General features: G+C 37.4%; 1 protein-coding gene across 2 annotated transcripts in view; it reads left to right on the forward strand.

Annotated features, from left to right (window-relative positions):
• Positions 1 to 17816, forward strand: part of PPP2R2B (protein phosphatase 2 regulatory subunit Bbeta) — a 431534-nt gene that overhangs the window by 17537 nt on the left and 396181 nt on the right. The window lies entirely within an intron of this gene.

The following is a 17816-nucleotide window of genomic DNA, read 5'->3' on the forward strand; positions in this document are numbered from 1 at the left end:
TACAGCACGTAATATCACACCCTCAATTTGCCAGCTGCTTGTTTGTAAGACAAACTAGATTGTGTTGAGGAGAACTTTCTTTTAGAAACGAGGCAAAGACAACTGCTGCACAAGGAAATTTCAGAGTGTTTGTTGGCAGAGAATCTGAGTCCATATATATAATCTCCCAGAGTCAAGGGTATGTTCCCATCCTACTTACTTTTTTGTCCACAAGTTAGTCACTTGGAGCTCAGTTTCCCTTAGATTGTGATGTCAGGAGTCATTCTGTCTCGAGTCTTGGCTGCTTTTTTTTTCTTTTAATTGAAGTATAGTTTGACTCACAAGGTCATGTTAGTTTCGGGTGTACAGCACAGTGATTTAGTTCATATATATCTATATGTATATATATTTTTTCTTTTTCAGATTCTTTTCCCTTATAGGTTATTACAAAATATTGAGTAGAGTTCCCTGTGCTGTACAATAGATCCTTGTTGATTATCTGTTTTATATACAGTAGTGTGTGTATGTTAAGCCCACCCTTCCTCTCACCTGCTTTTAACGCCATGGTGTCACGTAAGTGAGCCTCTTTAGCCTCATTCATAGACCATTGATCCCACAGCTCCTTTTGTTGTGATTTAACTGTTTCACGCATACATGTGTATTTTTTCCCCAAAAAACTAGGCTTCTTGGAGAGTTGGATGTTGGCAGGTTTCGACTCGAGTTAGACTGCCTGGGTTCATCTGATGCTACTGCATACTAACCTCTCTGACATACAGTTTGCTCATCTATAAAGCTGGACTTATAATAATACCTTCCTCAAAGGGTTGATATGAAATTAAGTGAGCTAATTCACAGAAAGTGTTTAGTAAAACTCCTGACACATTTAAATTGCCTAATAATATTTGTTAATGATCTCTTTAATATTTTGCACCCACCACTGGCTGATCTAGACACAAAGTAAGCCATCACTAAGTCAGTACTGATTCAAAAAACAGCCTTCCTAATGATATGATTGTGTGACTGTATTTAATGGATTTTACATCAAGGTTGATTATCCATATACTAAAAAAACCATATTTTATACCCCAAGATATTAATATAGAAAAATAAAATTCTAAGAAAATTTGTGGAACAGAAGCAACAGTTTTTGAAGACCCTTTACAGGGTGCTTCAGCACGATTCTGTCTTCATGATGCCAAATAACCATATAGAAAATTAAAATTTTAGCCAATTTTCTTGACATCTAAACTCCTTTTCCATCAGTTTTCACCAAGACGTTTGAGGTTGCATAAAGACAGGCTCTGGGTCCATGTGGTCTTCTGTCTTCCTAAGATTTTCCTTAGCTATTTTTCTCTCCTCCTAGTCTCTTCTACTTCAAACTGTACACCACTTCTTGGTGGTATGTAAATGAATTTCTACTTCACATGTAGTTTTGTTTTTTGGATAACAGGATGAATTGGTCAAGCTGAGCCCCGAGATTAATTGACCGAGTAAAGTCAGCCTTTCTGATTTTCTTGAACTCAAAGCCTTGAGAATCCACTAATTAGAGAGTTGTTCTAATAGGAGAAGAAGATATTCACAGTCAATGATCTGACTTTGGTTTGTCCTTCCTTCTGGGGATGATGCTAAATTAGCTGAGTTCAGAGTTTGCTATCAAAGTTTTCTCTGGTCATCAAGATATGAATTTCTTTCTCTCTCTCCCTCCCTCCCTCCTTCCTCCCCTCCCCCTCCCCCCATTCTACCATCACTGATAGCCAGAAGGATTGTTTGGTGTGGGCTGGGGGGAGTAACAGTGATCCCAAATTCTTCCTTATCCCACCTGGTTCCTTGGTTCCCGAGGTTCACTTGAGAAATTAAAATGGAATCTTGGTTGGTTTTGTGGCCTTGAAAAACTGGTTGAAATATCCCAAACTTCAGGTGTATAAAGTATGGATTATATAATAGGATCTAAAGCAGAGGGTTGGTGTAATAAATGAGAGAATCGAGCATATTGTCTGGCACCCATAAGAGACTAATATATGTTAAATCATTTTAATTAAAAGAAGCTGGTAATAGTTCTATAAGGAGAGAGTATAGGCAAGGGGAAAAATTATGGATTTTAAGCTTACTCTATTTCTTTTTTAAGTAAAGAAAGAATAAATAAGGACTCATCCCAAATAAATGACATTTAGAGCAGCTAAGGTATGAGAGATTGAGAATTTCTCCATTTCATTTGTTCACTTATGTATTCCACAAATGAGTAATGAGCATCTATTGTGTGTCACATATTGTTTTAGATGCTGGAGAGATGGTAGGGAATAAGACAGTCAAAAAAAATGTCAGTAAATAAGATAACTTCAGTTGGCTATAAGAACAATGAAGAAAATAATATAGGACAATATGATAATGAAAAATTAAGTGGCCATAAATGGGATGGTCAGGGAAGCTCCAGACTCAAAGGCTGTGAGATCATCAGCCAGGCAAAAACCAGGGAAGAGGATCCTCCAGACAGAGGAAATAGTAAGTAAAAGGGACTCAGGCAGCAATGAGCTTGCTATGTTAACATTAAAGGGAGCAGGGCAATATGGCCGAGCTTAGTTAGCAAGGGAGAGAGTTGGGGGCCCACAGTCATAAAGAAAAAGGCAGGGGCCAGATCACATATGGCCTCAAAGGCTATGATGAGGAGCTTGATTTTATTTTAAGTATAATAGGAAACCTTGGGTGGTTTAAAACAGGACAGGGACATAATATCCTATGTTTTTCTAAATATCATGTTGGCTGCTGTGTGGAGAATACAGGGAGGCTATCAGAACCGATGGGAAAGAGAGGAAGGAGGCTTGGATTAGGAGGAAGCAGAGGTAATGGAGAACAAAGAATGGATTTGGGGTAAATTATTTTGGACAAGGAAGTGTGGGATCAATAGAGGGGTATGACTGACATCCCCATAATGAAAGCTGACTTGCTATGTAGGCTTACATATAACAAAGAATGAGAATGAGATTTCAAACCACCCACATCCCTCCCAACTCCACTCCGGCCAAATGTCATCTCAGGAAGAAGAGGCATGGTCTTCTCACATTCATTCCACAAATAGTCACTCAGTTTCTTTTACTATGGTCTGGAACAAATTATGGCTACTGGTCAAACAGTAGCAAGCAAAACATACACACCTCTGTTCTAATGGAACTTATATTCTAATGGGAGGAAATAGAGTATAAATTATAAGTAAATAGAATGAAATATCAGACACCTACAGTCACTGTTGATAAAAATAAGAGCAGAATGATGTGTTAGTAATTGCTGGGTTGCTATATTAGAATAGTTGTTAAGGAGGGCCTGTGTAAGCAGTTCCCTTTGAAGCAAGTTAACTTTGAGTTATGTATTAAACATCTATCAGGGGACATCAAATAGGTCATGAGATGTCTGTGTCTGGAATATTAGGAAGAGAACAGAGTTAGAAGTAGAGGTGGTGTTTAAAGCCATGGGCCTGGGTTATCATTAAGAGAAAAAGTAAACACTGAGAATAGGAGGAGGCCCAAGACCAAGCTCTGGGAATTCTCCAATATTTATAGGTTGTACACATGAACCAGCAAAGGAGATTGGAGCATCCAGACTTAAAGGTAAAATCAGGGGACTGTGGCATTAGAAGCATGTATATTGAACCCTCTACCCCATCTTCCTCCACTAGCCTGTCATCCTCAGGGAATTTCAGATAATGATGACTTCTTTAACATATATGGGATTTGGGTAGGACCCACCACTGAGACCCTGCTTCTCATTAATGTATGGTGGTACCCTCTCAATCAGAATTCATCTGGCCCAAGTGTAGATGAGTAATTTCTTTGCTGTTGGTGGAAAGACAAGGCCTTGCATTGTGGAAACTCTGACATCAGTCTGATCTTCCTTCTTTTAAGCCAGCAGGCATCTGAACAGTTATGCTCTCCAAGGCTGGCAGGGAGGTATATGATATACAAACAATAGTTAATTACTCCAACCAGGCAACATAATGGGCTTTTTTTCTAGGGGAACACAACAAGAGAAAGCTTCTAGGGACAGTACAGCTGTATAGAATCTAGCCAATGTCACACTTCTTGAAAGAGCAAGCAGATGTTACACGGATAACCAGGAAGATAGTTTGATGGAGATTGAGGGGTAGCAGGGAGAAGGTAGGTAAATTCTGGGGCCATGTCATAGCAATAGATGAAAATCTTGAGCTAAGAAAGTTAAGAAATCAATAACTGAAATTAAGAACTCAATCAATGGATTTAAGAGCTGCTATACTGGAGCAGTAGAGAAGATTACTGACCAAGAAAGCAGGCCAATAAAATATATCCAGACTGAAACAATAAAGTAAAAAAGTATGAGAAATAAGAAAAAGCCTAAAAGTTACACAGGACATAATAAGTCTAACATTTGTAACAAAAGTTCAAGAAGGAGATGGAAGACAGATAATGGGCAAAATCAATATCTGAGAAGACTCTGGTTGAACTTTTTCTAAAATTGATGAAAGTCATTGGGCTACAATTAAAGAAGTGGTATTAATGCCACTCAATATAAATAAAATCATAGTTAGATCTATCATAATATTACTGCAAAAAATTAAAAACAAAGAAAATCTTGAAAACAGACAAAAGTCATATGACCATTAAGGGAAAAGAAATGGTACAGCTGAGTTTTCTGCAGAAATTATGGAATCCAGAAGACAGTGGCATGACAGTTTCAAAAATACTGAAAGAAAATACTGTCACTCTAGAATTCTATATCCTCTAAAAATATCCTCCAAATATAAAGGCAAAATAAAGATACTTTCAAGTAAATAAAATCTGGGATGATTTATTACAAGCAGACATGCATTTTTTTAAAATAAAAAATACATGGGTATCAACCCAGGTCACACAAAAATCTGTGCAGTGCTGGGCAAGACCACTAATGGTACCAATTGCCAGGCTATGGTCTCCTCCCACTGTGACACAGCTGTAGCCACCTGACACTGCTCTACTAACCACCTCTGCTATTTACTGGTTGGCAAGCCCCAACCAGGAGTCACTATCAGGTTGTTATAGAGACCATCTTGGGAACTGAAGTAAAACTCAAATCTCCAAAGGCTTTAAGGTGGCAGCCCAAACTGGAGAGCCTTTTCATCAAGCCACCTTCTCTTATGGCAGTGGGCTCATATTCCACGCCTTTTCTTTTCTGTCCCCATGAGCATGGGGCTCCAAGAACAGCCATGGAGTGGACAGTCTTCTTCAGGGTGGAGTGTACTTGTGTCTGGGGGAGACGTGAGAGGTTGCTCCTCAGGGACATGATGGGCAGTGCAGGATGTAGCCAGATGAGAACCAAGCAGACATACATTTTAAAATTCAGAAATGAATGAAGAACCATAAGAAGTATTGACTATTGATGAAAAATTTTAAATAATATTATAATATTATGTAGAGTCATACAGAATGAAGTAAGACAGAAAGAGAAAAACAAATATCATATATTAACATATATATGTGGAATCTAGAAAAATGGTAGACAAGAACCTATTTATAGGACAGGAATAGAGACATAGACGTATAGAACGGACATGTGGACATGGAGGGGAGGCGAGGGTGGGACGAACTGGGAGATTAGATTTGATATAAATACACTACCATGTGTAAAATAGGTAGCTAGTGGGAACCTGCTGTATAGTACAGGGAGCTCAGCTCGGTACTCTGTGATGAACTAGATGGGTGGGATGTGGGGGGCGGTGGGAGGGAGGTCCAAGAGGGAGGGGATATAGGTATAGATATAGGTGATTCATCTTCACTGTACAGCAGAAACTAGTACAACATTGTAAAGCGATTTTACTCCAATAAAATAAAATAAAAATTAAATAAAATACAGGTAAAAATAACAAAAGGCAGAAGGGAGAGATGAATAGAGCAAGGTAATCAAAATGTTTAAGGCCTTAGCTTTGAGGGGAAAGTAGTAAAACTATTAACATAAATTATATTCTAATACTTAATAGGTGTATACCATAATCTGTAGTGTAACCACTATTTTGAAAGGATAGAATAATGTATAAGTAACCAGCTGAGAGAGGAGAAAGTTTTAAATTTAAAAAATACACAATCCAAAAGAAGGCAAAAAAAGGAGAGAATGAAAAATATAGAACAAGTGGGATAAGTAAAATACAAATAATCATGTGGTCAATTAGTTACAGTAATTATAAATGGACTAAAATTTCCTAAAAGCAAAGGTTCTCAGACTGAATTTTAAAAATCTGTATTGTAAATATAATAAAATCTCTTAGCGACTACTGTAGAAGGGAACATTTTAACCTGATGAATGGTATCACAAAAATCTTATACCAAATGTCATACTTACTGGTGAAATGGTGAAAGTGTGCTTATTAGCCATTTGTTCATTTTTTCAGAAATATTTATTCAAATATTTGCCTATGTCAACAGCCTTATTGAGGTATAATTGACATACAGTAAATTGTAAATGTACAATCAGATAAGTTTTGACCTATATACATACCCATGAATCTATCATCAATTAGAAGAATGAAAATATCTATCACCCCCAAAGTTTTTTGTGCCCCTTTACAATCCTTCCCTTTCCCTGACTTGCTTTCTGCCACCATAGATTAGTTTTCATTTTTTAGAATTTTATGTATATAGAATCATACAGTATGTATTTTTTTCCTGGCTTCTTTCACTCAGCATCATTATTTTAAGAACCATCAGTGTTGCTGTGTGTATCAACAGTTCCATCTTTTTTGTTTTTGTTTTGGTTTTTTTTGGTTTTTTTGCGGTACGCGGGTATCTCACTGTTGTGGTCTCTCCTGTTGCGGAGCACAGGCTCCAGACGCACAGGGTCAGCGGCCATGGCTCACGGGCCTAACCGCTCCATGGCATGTGGGATCTTCCTGGACCAGGGCACGAACCCATGTCCCCTGCATCGGCAGGAGGACTCTTAACCGCTGCGCCACCAGGAAAGCCCGACAATTCCATCTTTTTACTGCTGAGAAGTGTTCCATTGGATGAATATACCATATTTTATTTATCTATCCACCTGCTGATGGAATTTGGATTATTTCAAGTTTGGGACTATGACAAATAAAGCAACTGTGAATATTTATGGGCAATTCTTTATATGGAGATATTTCTTCTTTTCTCTGGGGTAAATACCTAGGAAAGGGATGGCTGGATAAAATAACAGGAAGATATTTTAAGAAACTGCCAAATTGTTCTCTGAAGTGGTTGCACATTTTACATTCCCACCAGCAATTCATGAGAGTTCCATTTCCTCCACATTCTCTCCAACATTTGGTAAAGTCAGTCTTTTTAATTTTAGCCATTCTAATAGGTTTGTAGTGGCATCTATTGTTCATTTAATTTGCATTTCCCTAATAACTAATGAAGCTGGGCATCTTTTCATGTTCTTATTTTTCATCTGTATTTCTTCTTTGGTGAAGTGTCTGTTAAAATTTTTTGCCTATTTTTCATTGGGTTGTTTGCTTTCTCACAACTGAGTTTTGAGTTCTTTATTCTAGTTACAAGTCACTTATCAGATACAAGATTTGCAACCATTTACTCATAGCCTGTGGGTTTCCTCTTTTTCTGTTTTCATTTGTATTAATTGATTATTTTAATATATTATCTCCTCTATTGATTTATTAGCTATACCTTTTTGTTTTATTTTTTGTGGTTGCTTTAGAATTTTTAATATGAATCTAATTTATCATAGTCTGAGTATTATACCACTTATGTATAATACATACAGCAGTATTCCTTTCCCTTTCTGATCTTTATGCTACTATTTCTACATAGGATATATGTGTACATATATATATGTACATATGATAAAACACAATTCATTGTTACTCTTTTTTTAATAGGTCAAATATTTGGTCTAGTAAGTCGATTTAAAAATATATATATAAAATGAGAAAAGAATTCTTTTATAGTTATGCAGCTCTGAGAAAGCCTTGGGCAGATTAATGGGAGCCCCAGAGCAAAGACTGTCAGGAATGGACAGATCTAGTACCCATGCTTTTCTCAGTCATTGGTTTGGTGCATCCCAGGGAGAACATAACCTTGGTGTTGATGCTGTGGTGAATACTGAAAGGGTGGCAGCTGGAAGATTCATCTAACTACACTCCTCACAGCACATATTCCCTGAAGGAAGATCTGAGCAGAGCACTCCCATAGCTGTCATACAGGACAATTGAACTTAACTTAGGAGATTGAGGAAGGATTCTCTAGGACATATTTAAAACAATGATTAAGTGATTAGCATCTTTTACATGCGACAATGGAAAGACTAGGTATTCAGGTCACGTAATGAGAATATTTCTTTGACTAGTTGTTAAAGCAAGGGCCACTTTGCTGTATTTTGGTGGTAGACCCTGGATTCAAAGCACTCTGTGATTTTAGCATGTATCCTTTCAAACTAATGGACAGGTTAAAAAGCAAAGTAAAAATATTTAGCCAGCATTTGTTCTCACTTCTCCATGTTTTTATAGTTGTATCATTTCAGTCATTGTGAAAGCTAAAAATCTTCCATCTCTCCCATCCCCTTGTTAGTGGTAGATACTTTTATGCATACATCTCATTCCAAAAATATTTATTGAGCACCTAATCTATTACAAGCATTACCTCATGAACTTTCTCTTATTTTGGCTGCCAAACAGTACCAAGAGATAGTTTACATTGAATCTTTTCTATTTAACTTTGTTTTCTTGACCTCAGCAGATCTCATTTGTATTTTCAAACAGCTACTGTTGTGAATAGCTTTGATTGTTGAACAGCAGTTATTTAAATATTTATGGTCAATCTGTTCCAAAACAATATTAAAGCAGCAGTGCACAGTTTAAGAAATACATAAAAATCAGTGGGGCAAATTTTTGTATCAGAAGATCTACATTTCTAACTATGTGCCAGATTTTCCATTTATAATTCTTGCAAATGAAACACTTCAGGTAGTCATAAATACTGACCTCTCTGAACCTTTCTTTGTGAATTATGGTCTTGCAGTAATAAATAGAGAGCAGGATTTGATTTGTAGGTTGAACTATACAAAGCAAGAACTCAATGCTAATGGCTTTGATCATTCTAATTCATTTTAACTGGCCAAGAGGGAGATGGCAAGAAGTCTTTTTATAACATCATCACCTTCTGTTCTAAGTGTGCCCAGTAGACACATTTTCTCCACAGTAGCTGTACCTAGCTTTGTGTCTGGCACTGGAAGGACGTCACTAAATATTTATTAATCTGATAGTCTAAAGTCAGCACTGAATGCTGCCTAATTCAACCTAGGACTTTGGTTCCCTTGCAAGGGATCACATGAGAAAAGTAACCTAAACAGCAACAGTTCCCATACTGCTGGCCCCAAATAATTTAGTTAACTAAACTATTTCTTTTTTATCATCATTTCAACATTTACCATAGGAACCACGTTTACTGTAGTTACTAGAATCTAGATACGTGGGATTTTCTATTTGGAAAGGACCTTAGGGATAATATAATTCAGGGGTAAAAAAATAATTTATTTTCTTTTCTAAGCTCAATAGGAAAAGTGCTGTTTTCAATAAATGATGTCTCTTAAAGGTGGTAGAGGGCATGAACAGCAGGTATTGGGACTTCCAAATTGAGTCCAACTATCCGTCCTGACAGATGGCCATCGACCTCAGCTCAAACACTTCTAAGGCAGGAAAGCACTGCTTTTCAAAGTGGCTCATGTCATGAATGAATGATGGAAAGTCCTATTTAATTAGCTGAAATTTTCACGTCTACAACTTCTACACTTGGAGTTCTGCTTTTTGGAGTCACACAAAATCAATGTACTCTTTCTTATTCTATATGATAGTACTTTATATATTTGAACACAATTTTTCTGAGCTCCTTTTTCTTTTTGTTAGCCTGCAGTTCTCAGCATCTTTGACCTTCTTATTTATGATGCTGAAAGTTTTCCAACAGAAGTTCTGAAATAACAACCGCACGGCATGTTCGTGTGTGTGTGTGTGTGTGTGCGTGTATGTGTATGTGTGTGTCCTAGATTATAATTCTTTCAGACCTGGAAGACTTCCTCAGATGAAAAGCAACACTATCCTGTCTTGACTATATTCTAACTATCTTGGGCTTTAATTCCCTCTTAAAGACATTGGTGCTACCTTTCCAGTTTGAAGATTGTTCCCCTTGATAGGATAGATAATCAATGGAAATGCTAGATGCTTCTCCTCGCTCACTGTCACCTGTTAACATTGCATCATCTTTTCCAAGCAACAGGCTTAACCTTTTCTTGTTTTTCTCCATGCTCCAAATCTAATTTAAAATGTCTTTGCCAAATCTAAGAAACCCTTCAGTCCATATCTTATTTTGCATTGCAGCTGTGTTGGACACTTGATCAATCCCTCCTTCCTGAAATTCTCTATTCCTTTAGCTTCAACAAATTATTTTCATTTGATTCTCCTCTTCTCTTTCTCTGTATGTTCCTAATATGCTTCCCCTGTGGGCTCCTCCTCCTTTGCTTTACATGCTGTGTTCACCAGGATTCTGGTCTCTACATAAACTCTATCCTTGAGTGAGCTTCTGCACCCCCATGGTTTAACCACCCTGTATCCTGATGATACTGAAACGTTATCTCCAGCTCATATTCCTTCCCTGCTGATGACTCTTTTCCAGGGTGACTAAAACCCAACTCATCATCTTGTCCCCATGGGCCCAGCCCCTCCTCTGCTCCTTCTCATCAATATCCTTTCTCAGTGATTGGCATCACCTTCTGCACAGTCATCCAAATAGAAACCTAAGTTCCTCCTTCTTCCCATCCAGTTCATGTGCCAATTACCAATTCTTATTGATTTTCTTGCCTACAGTTCTTGATTTCATCCCTCCATCTATTGCCCTACTTCCCTGATTAGCATTCCATTTTTTATAGCTTGGAGCTTTCCAATAGCCTCCAGACCTATTTTTTTATTGTTGTTATTTGTTTGTATTTTGCTTCGGTTCTGGTGTTCCTCAGGTTTAGCCTCTACCTGTAGCCAGAAAAATCTATCTAAAACATAAATCTGATCATATCCCTACCCCATTTAAAATCCTTCAGGTCTCCTCTTTCCCTGCAAAATAAAGACCGGGAGCATGACGCTTAGGGTATTCCATGACTTAGCCTACAACTCACTCTCTCCAACTTTGTATTTTCCTATTCTTTGCTCTGGAATAGAACCTGTAATCACACCAAAATTCTTATAAAATCCAACATATATCATGCTATTTCAGGTTTTCTTACCCTTGTTTATGCCATGTTTTTTGCCTAGTTAGAATGCTTATTCTACTTTTCTTCTTTTGACTAATTTTCACTCATCTCTAATAATTTAGCTCATATATCATCTCCTCTGGGAAATATTCCCCCAAACAACATGTAAGGACTGAATATGCTCTGACGTTCCCGTTAACACACTGGGCTTTCTTCTGTTCTGTCACTTATTATGTATATGGACTCTCCAGGGTATCTGTATATGAGGTTATCTGTGACAGGGACCACATCTTATTGAACTTTATATTTGTTCTTTAACTTTCTTCCTTGACCTTACGTTTCCTTGGGCTTCGAATGAGTTAGGTTGATATTTTCTTAACTAATGAATTCTTCTTGTACACTGGGAAACATAGTAAGAAAACCTAAAGCTAGCACTTTGCAAATTCTATGCTAACAATATCTGAGAACTAAAACAAAGTCAGATAGGAATGGATTTCCTTGCTAGAAGGTGATTGCCCCCAAAATGCTCTCATCTTTTTAGCAAGTATCTTTAACTTACAGGACGAACTCATGGTCTTGACTCTCAAGTTTACTCAATAAATATGTACTGAGTACCTAGGTGTGTAGAGATGAATTAGACATTTATTCTAACTTCAGAAAGCTTACAGTTTAGCAGGAAAATAACATTTCAAGGGAGAAATGATGATGTTGGTGATGATAGTGGTAATAGTCTCAATTATTGAGATCAGACTTATTTCTATTATCTTGTTTAACCTCATAGTCATATTGTAAGTAACCTCCTTTTTTGATCAGAGAACCAAGACTTAGAGAATTACGGAACATGCTCAAGGCCACACTCTTAGATTAAAAACCCTTAACCCTATGCTGTATTCTCTGTGATACTGTGATGTGTTATGTAGGAGAGTCAGCCAACAGTAAGACTTAGAAAAAAGCGAGCCGGATCCTGCTGAAGGAATCAGAGAAGACTCCATGGAGGAGGTGGCATTTGATCTAGGCCACTCATGTTGAAATGTAAGTAAAATTTAGACCTTCAGAGAAGTAAGGAAAGGACATTCCAGGCAGGGAATACAGCTTAACTATAAACATAGAGGTGAGAAATTGTGTAGCATGTATAATGTAAAGCAAGTGAGATCAGTTTGGATGAAGCAAAACAAAAAAAAAGAGTAGTAAGAATGCAAATTGAAATGTTCATAGGAGGTCATGCCATCTTACTGAGCAATGTGAGTTTCCTTCTAGAGTCACAGAAGGCCAATGACAATTTTAGAACAGGGCAATGATATAAGAGGATTAATACCATCAAAGCCTATAAAATTGATGGGAGGAAGGAGACTGTCCTGTGCAGGGGCAACATCAGTGAGCCAAACAAAAATCCCTGCTCTCATGGAAGTCTTCTCATTGCAGGAGACAGATAATTAACAAATAAACAACATATATACACATGCACATGTATATATTCATATGAACTCATATACATACATGAACAATTTGTTAACTCTATAGTATTATATATATACATACTGTGTGCATGTGTCTGTTACAAGATAATTTTATTTTATATACTATAGAGTATATATATATATATATATATATATATATTTAACACACACACACACACACACACACACACACACACACATACACATATATATATATTGCATGTGTCTGTTAGAAGGTGATAAATGTTATGGACAAAAGCTGAGCAAGAGAAGAAGACAGAAAGTTCCTGGGTAGGAACAGGAGGGCATTTACAATTTCACACAGAGTGGTGGTTAAAGACCTTACTGACATATGGACAAAAACATAAAGCAGGAGAGAAAATGAGCCATGCAGAAATTCAGGTAAGAGCATTTGAGGCACAAGGATGAAGATAACCAAAGGCCGTGAGCATGGCTATCCTATTTAAAGCATAATAAAGAGGCCAAGTGGCTGGAATGGACTGGGGAAGGGGCAGTAGTAGGAAAAGCATCCTGAGAGGTTACACAGAGAAGGAGCGTTGCAAGGACTTTGGCTTTTTCTCCGAGTGAGATGGGAGCCACTGAAGGGTGCTGAGCAGAGGCATGGCATGGTCTGACTTGTGTTTGTAAAGGGGAACTCTGGTCCTGTGTGGAGAATATTTTAATGGGACGAGGGAGATAGGCAGGAGTTTGGCTGGGAGGCTATTGCAATATGGAGGATGGTACGAGCTGTGGAGTTGGTTGGTGGTCATCAGATGTTCTGACCAACTGGTTGTGGCGTGAGTTGGAGAGAAAGAGACACACCTAGGATGACTCCAAATAGTCCCTGTTCTCAGTAATGACTGCTGTTTGTGTTAATGTCTCACTGGGTTTGTGTTGGTATATGTACGCTTTTGTACGTACACTGCATTTATAGTCTTTTCATTTCAGGCCACGAAACTGAAATTTCCTTCTGACAGATAAAGGATACCCCTGCAAAGTATGTGCTTATGAAGAAATACATATCACATTACTTTTGATTAAGACTTTTTACTTTATAAAATGCTTTCTCAACTCATTTTCTACTCACAACATTTCTGTATTAGGATGGTTATAATGCGTATTTTAAAATGCATTAAATTATCTTCAGGTACAATAACTTGAACCAAAAAAGTACATAAACAAGCTTCAGAAATTTAGGGAATAATTGCTTTAAAAATAACTTCGTACTTGGGATAGTGGTTAAATCGGTGGTTGTGTCTACATATGCCAAATATCTGAATATAACCTAAAAAAAATTATCTGTACAATATTAAAATCTGTTGGAACCATGTAGAGTGGTACCTTCAGGTTTTCAGGCATTCTAAAATATTTGGTGCACCTTACATGTCCTAAAATATTTCTTTAGTTTTTTTTCTACTATTCATCTAGATGTCTGAGTAGGATATAGAAACTTCTACCACTAACTTTAATTTTTCCTTCCTCCTTGTCATCCTTCCTCTTTCCCTTTAAAAACATATATAAACATGTCAAGTTCTAAGTTAAGTATTGGAAATTCAAAACATATAAGATATATTATCTATCTCAAGGAAATATTAATTTTCTAAGTATCTCTTACCTCTTTTATAAAAGGATTTGAAGTGTCTTAAAGGAATAGAGAAGCAAAAGAGTTTAAAATGAAATAAACAGGTAAAACTCAAAACTAAAGTTAGAAAAATAATGTGAAGTCAGGAATAGTATCAATATAAAAAATGCACATCAAAACATTCTATAAAGTGTTTACTTGGAGTTTTCTTCTAACCAGGGCAAAACAGAAAACAGGTCAGGATTCATTCATTCTTGTTTAATCTTCATTCAACAAGATTAAAACTCACCAGTTGCTTAGAAGTACATTTTTTCCTGGTCTTCAGGCATGGGGACAATTTCTCCAGTGGGTAATAAAAGCACACTGCAAGTTTTCTATAAAAGCTTTCTGACAGTAATATAGCATTGGGTTTTATAGGATCATTCTTATAATATTTCTTAGTTCAGGGAGATTGTATATAGAAGCATAGAACAATAATGAGGCAAAAACAACATGATCTAAGGATGCATCCCCTTATGTTCTTTTTTTTTTCTTGGTATTGCCCCTTTATTTTATATTTTTAACATCTTTATTGGAGTATAATTGCTTTACAATGGTGTGTTACTTTCTACTTTATAACCAAGTGAATCAGCGACACATATACGTATATCCCCATATCTCCTCCCTCTTGCGTCTCCCTCCCACCCTCCGTATCCCACCCCTCTAGGTGGTCACAAATCGCTGAGCTGATCTCCCTGTGCTATGTGGCTGCTTCCCACTAGCTATCTATTTTACGTTTGGTAGTGTATATATGTCCATGCCACTCTCTCACTTCGTCCCAGCTTACACTTTTCCCTCCCTGTGTCCTCAAGACCATTTTCTACGCCTGTGTCTTTATTCCCGTCTTGCCCCTAGGTTCTTCAGAACCTTTTTTTTTCCCCCTAGATTCCATATATATGTGTTATCATACAGTATTTGTTTTTCTCTTTCTGACTTACTTCACTCTGTTTGACAGACTCTAGGTCCATCCACCTCACTACAAATAACTCAATTTCATTTCGTTTTATGGCTGAGTAATATTACATTGTCTATTTGTACCACATCTTCTTTATCCATTCATCTGTTGATGGACACTTAGGTTGCTTCCATGTCCTGGCTATTGTAAATAGAGCTGCAATGGACATTGTGGTACATGACTCTTTTTGAATTATGGTTTTCTCAGGGTATATGCCCAGTAGTGGGATTGCTGGGTTGTATGGTAGTTCTATTTTTAGTTTTTTGAGGAACCTCCATACTGTTCTCCATAGTGGCTGTATGAATTTACATCCCCACTAACAGTGCAAGAGGGTTCCCTTTTCTCCACACCCTCTCCAGCATTTATTGTTTGTAGATTTTTTGATGATGGCCATTCTGACTGGTGTGAGGTGATACCTCATTGTAGTTTTTTTTTGGTTTTTTGGGGTTTTTTTTGCGGTACGCAGGCCTCTCACTGTAGTGGCCTCTCGCGTTGCGGAGCACAGGCTCCGGACGCGCAGGCCCAGCGGCCATGGCTCACGGGCCCAGCCGCTCCACGGCATGTGGGATCTTCCCGGACCGGGGCAGGAACCCGTGTCCCCTGCATCGGCAGGCGGACTCTCAACCACTGTGCCACCAGGGAAGCCCCTCATTGTTGTTTTGATTTACATTTCTCTAATGATTAGTGATGGTGAGCATCTTTTCATGTGTTTGTTGGCAGTCTGTATATCTTCTTTGGAGAAATGTCTATTTAAGTCTTCTGCCCATTTTTGGACTGGGTTGTTTGTTTTTTTGATACTGAGCTGCTTGTATATTTTGGAGGTTAATCCTGTCAGTTGCTTCGTTTGCAAATATTTTTTCCCATTCTGAGGGTTGTCTTTCTATCTTGTTTATGGTTTCCTTTGCTGTGCAAAAGCTTTTAAGTTTCATTAGGTCCCATTTGTTTATTTTTGTTTTTATTTCCATTTCTCTAGGAGGTGGATCAAAAAGGATCTTGCTGTGATTTATGTCAGAGTGTTCTGCCTATGTTTTCCTCTAAGAGTTTGATAGTTTCTGGCCTTACATTTAGGTCTTTAATCCATTTTGAGTTTATTTTTGTGTATAGTGCTAGGAAGTGTTCTAATTTCATTCTTTTACATGTAGCTGTCCAGTTTTCCCAGCACCACTTATTGAAGAGGCTGTCTGTTCTCCATTGTAAATTCTTGCCTCCTTTATCAAAGATAAGGTGACCATATGTGCGTGGGTTTATCTCTGAGCTTTCTATCCTGTTCCATTGATCTATATTTCTGTTTTTGTGCCAGTACCATACTGACTCAATTACTGTAGCTTTGTAGTATAGTCTGAAGTCAGGGAACCTGATTCTTCCAGCTCCGTTTTTCTTTCTCAAGATTGCTTTGGCTATTCGGGGTCTTTTGCGTTTCCATACAAATTGTGAAATGTTTTCCTTTAGTTCTGTGAAAAATGCCAGTGGTAGTTTCATAGGGATTGCATTGAATCTGTAGATTGCTTTGGATAATATAGTCATTTTCACAATGTTGATTCTTCCAATCCAAGAACATGATATATCTCTCCATCTGTTTGTATCATCTTTCATTTCTTTCATTAGTGTCTTATAGTTTTCTGCTTACAGGTCTTTTGTCTCCTTAGGTAAGTTTATTTCTAGGTATTTTATTCATTTTGTTGCAGTGGTAAATGGGAGTGTTTCCTTAATTTCTCTTTCAGATTTTTCATCTTTAGTGTATAGGAATGCAAGAGATTTCTGTGCATTAATTTTGTATCCTGCTACTTTACCAAATTCATTGATTAGCTCTGGAAGTTTTCTGGTAGGGTCTTTCGGATTCTCTATGTATACTATCCTGTCATCTGCAAACAGTGACAGCTTTACTTCTTCTGTTCTGATTTGGATTCCTTTTATTTCTTTTTCTTCTCTGATTGCTGTGGCTAAAACTTCCAAAACTATGTTGAATAATAGTGGTGAAAGCGGGCAACCTTGTCTTGTTCCTGATCTTAGTGGAAATGGTTTCAGTTTTTCATTATTGAGAACAATGTTTACTGTGGGCTTGTCATATACAGCCTTTATTATGTTGTGGTATGTTCCCTCTATGCCTACTTTCTGGGGGGTTTTATCATAAATGGGTATTGAATTTTGTTGAAAGCTTTTTCTGCATGTATTGAGATGATCACATGGTTTTTCACCTTCAATTTTTTAATATGGTTTATCAAATTGATTGATTAGCATATATTGAAGAATCCTTGCATTCCTGGGATAAACCCCACTTGATCATGGTGTATGATCCTTTTAATGTGTTGTTGGATTCTGTTTGCTAGTATTTTGTTGAGGATTTTTGCATCTATGTTCGTTAGTGATATTGGCCTGTAGTTTTCTTTGTGACATCTTTTTCTGGTTTTGATGCCAGGGTGATGGTGGCCTCCTAGATTGAGTTTGGGAGTGTTCCTCCCTCTGCTATACTTTGGAAGAGTTTGAGAAGGATAGGTGTTAGCTCTTATCTAAATGCTTGGTAAAATTTGCCATTGGAGCCATTGGTCCTGGGCTTTTGTTTATTGGAATATTTTAAATCACAGTTTCAATTTCAGTG

Source organism: Delphinus delphis, chromosome 3, assembly GCF_949987515.2.
Source record: "Delphinus delphis chromosome 3, mDelDel1.2, whole genome shotgun sequence".
In the NCBI taxonomy this organism is placed as follows: Eukaryota; Metazoa; Chordata; class Mammalia; order Artiodactyla; family Delphinidae; genus Delphinus; species Delphinus delphis.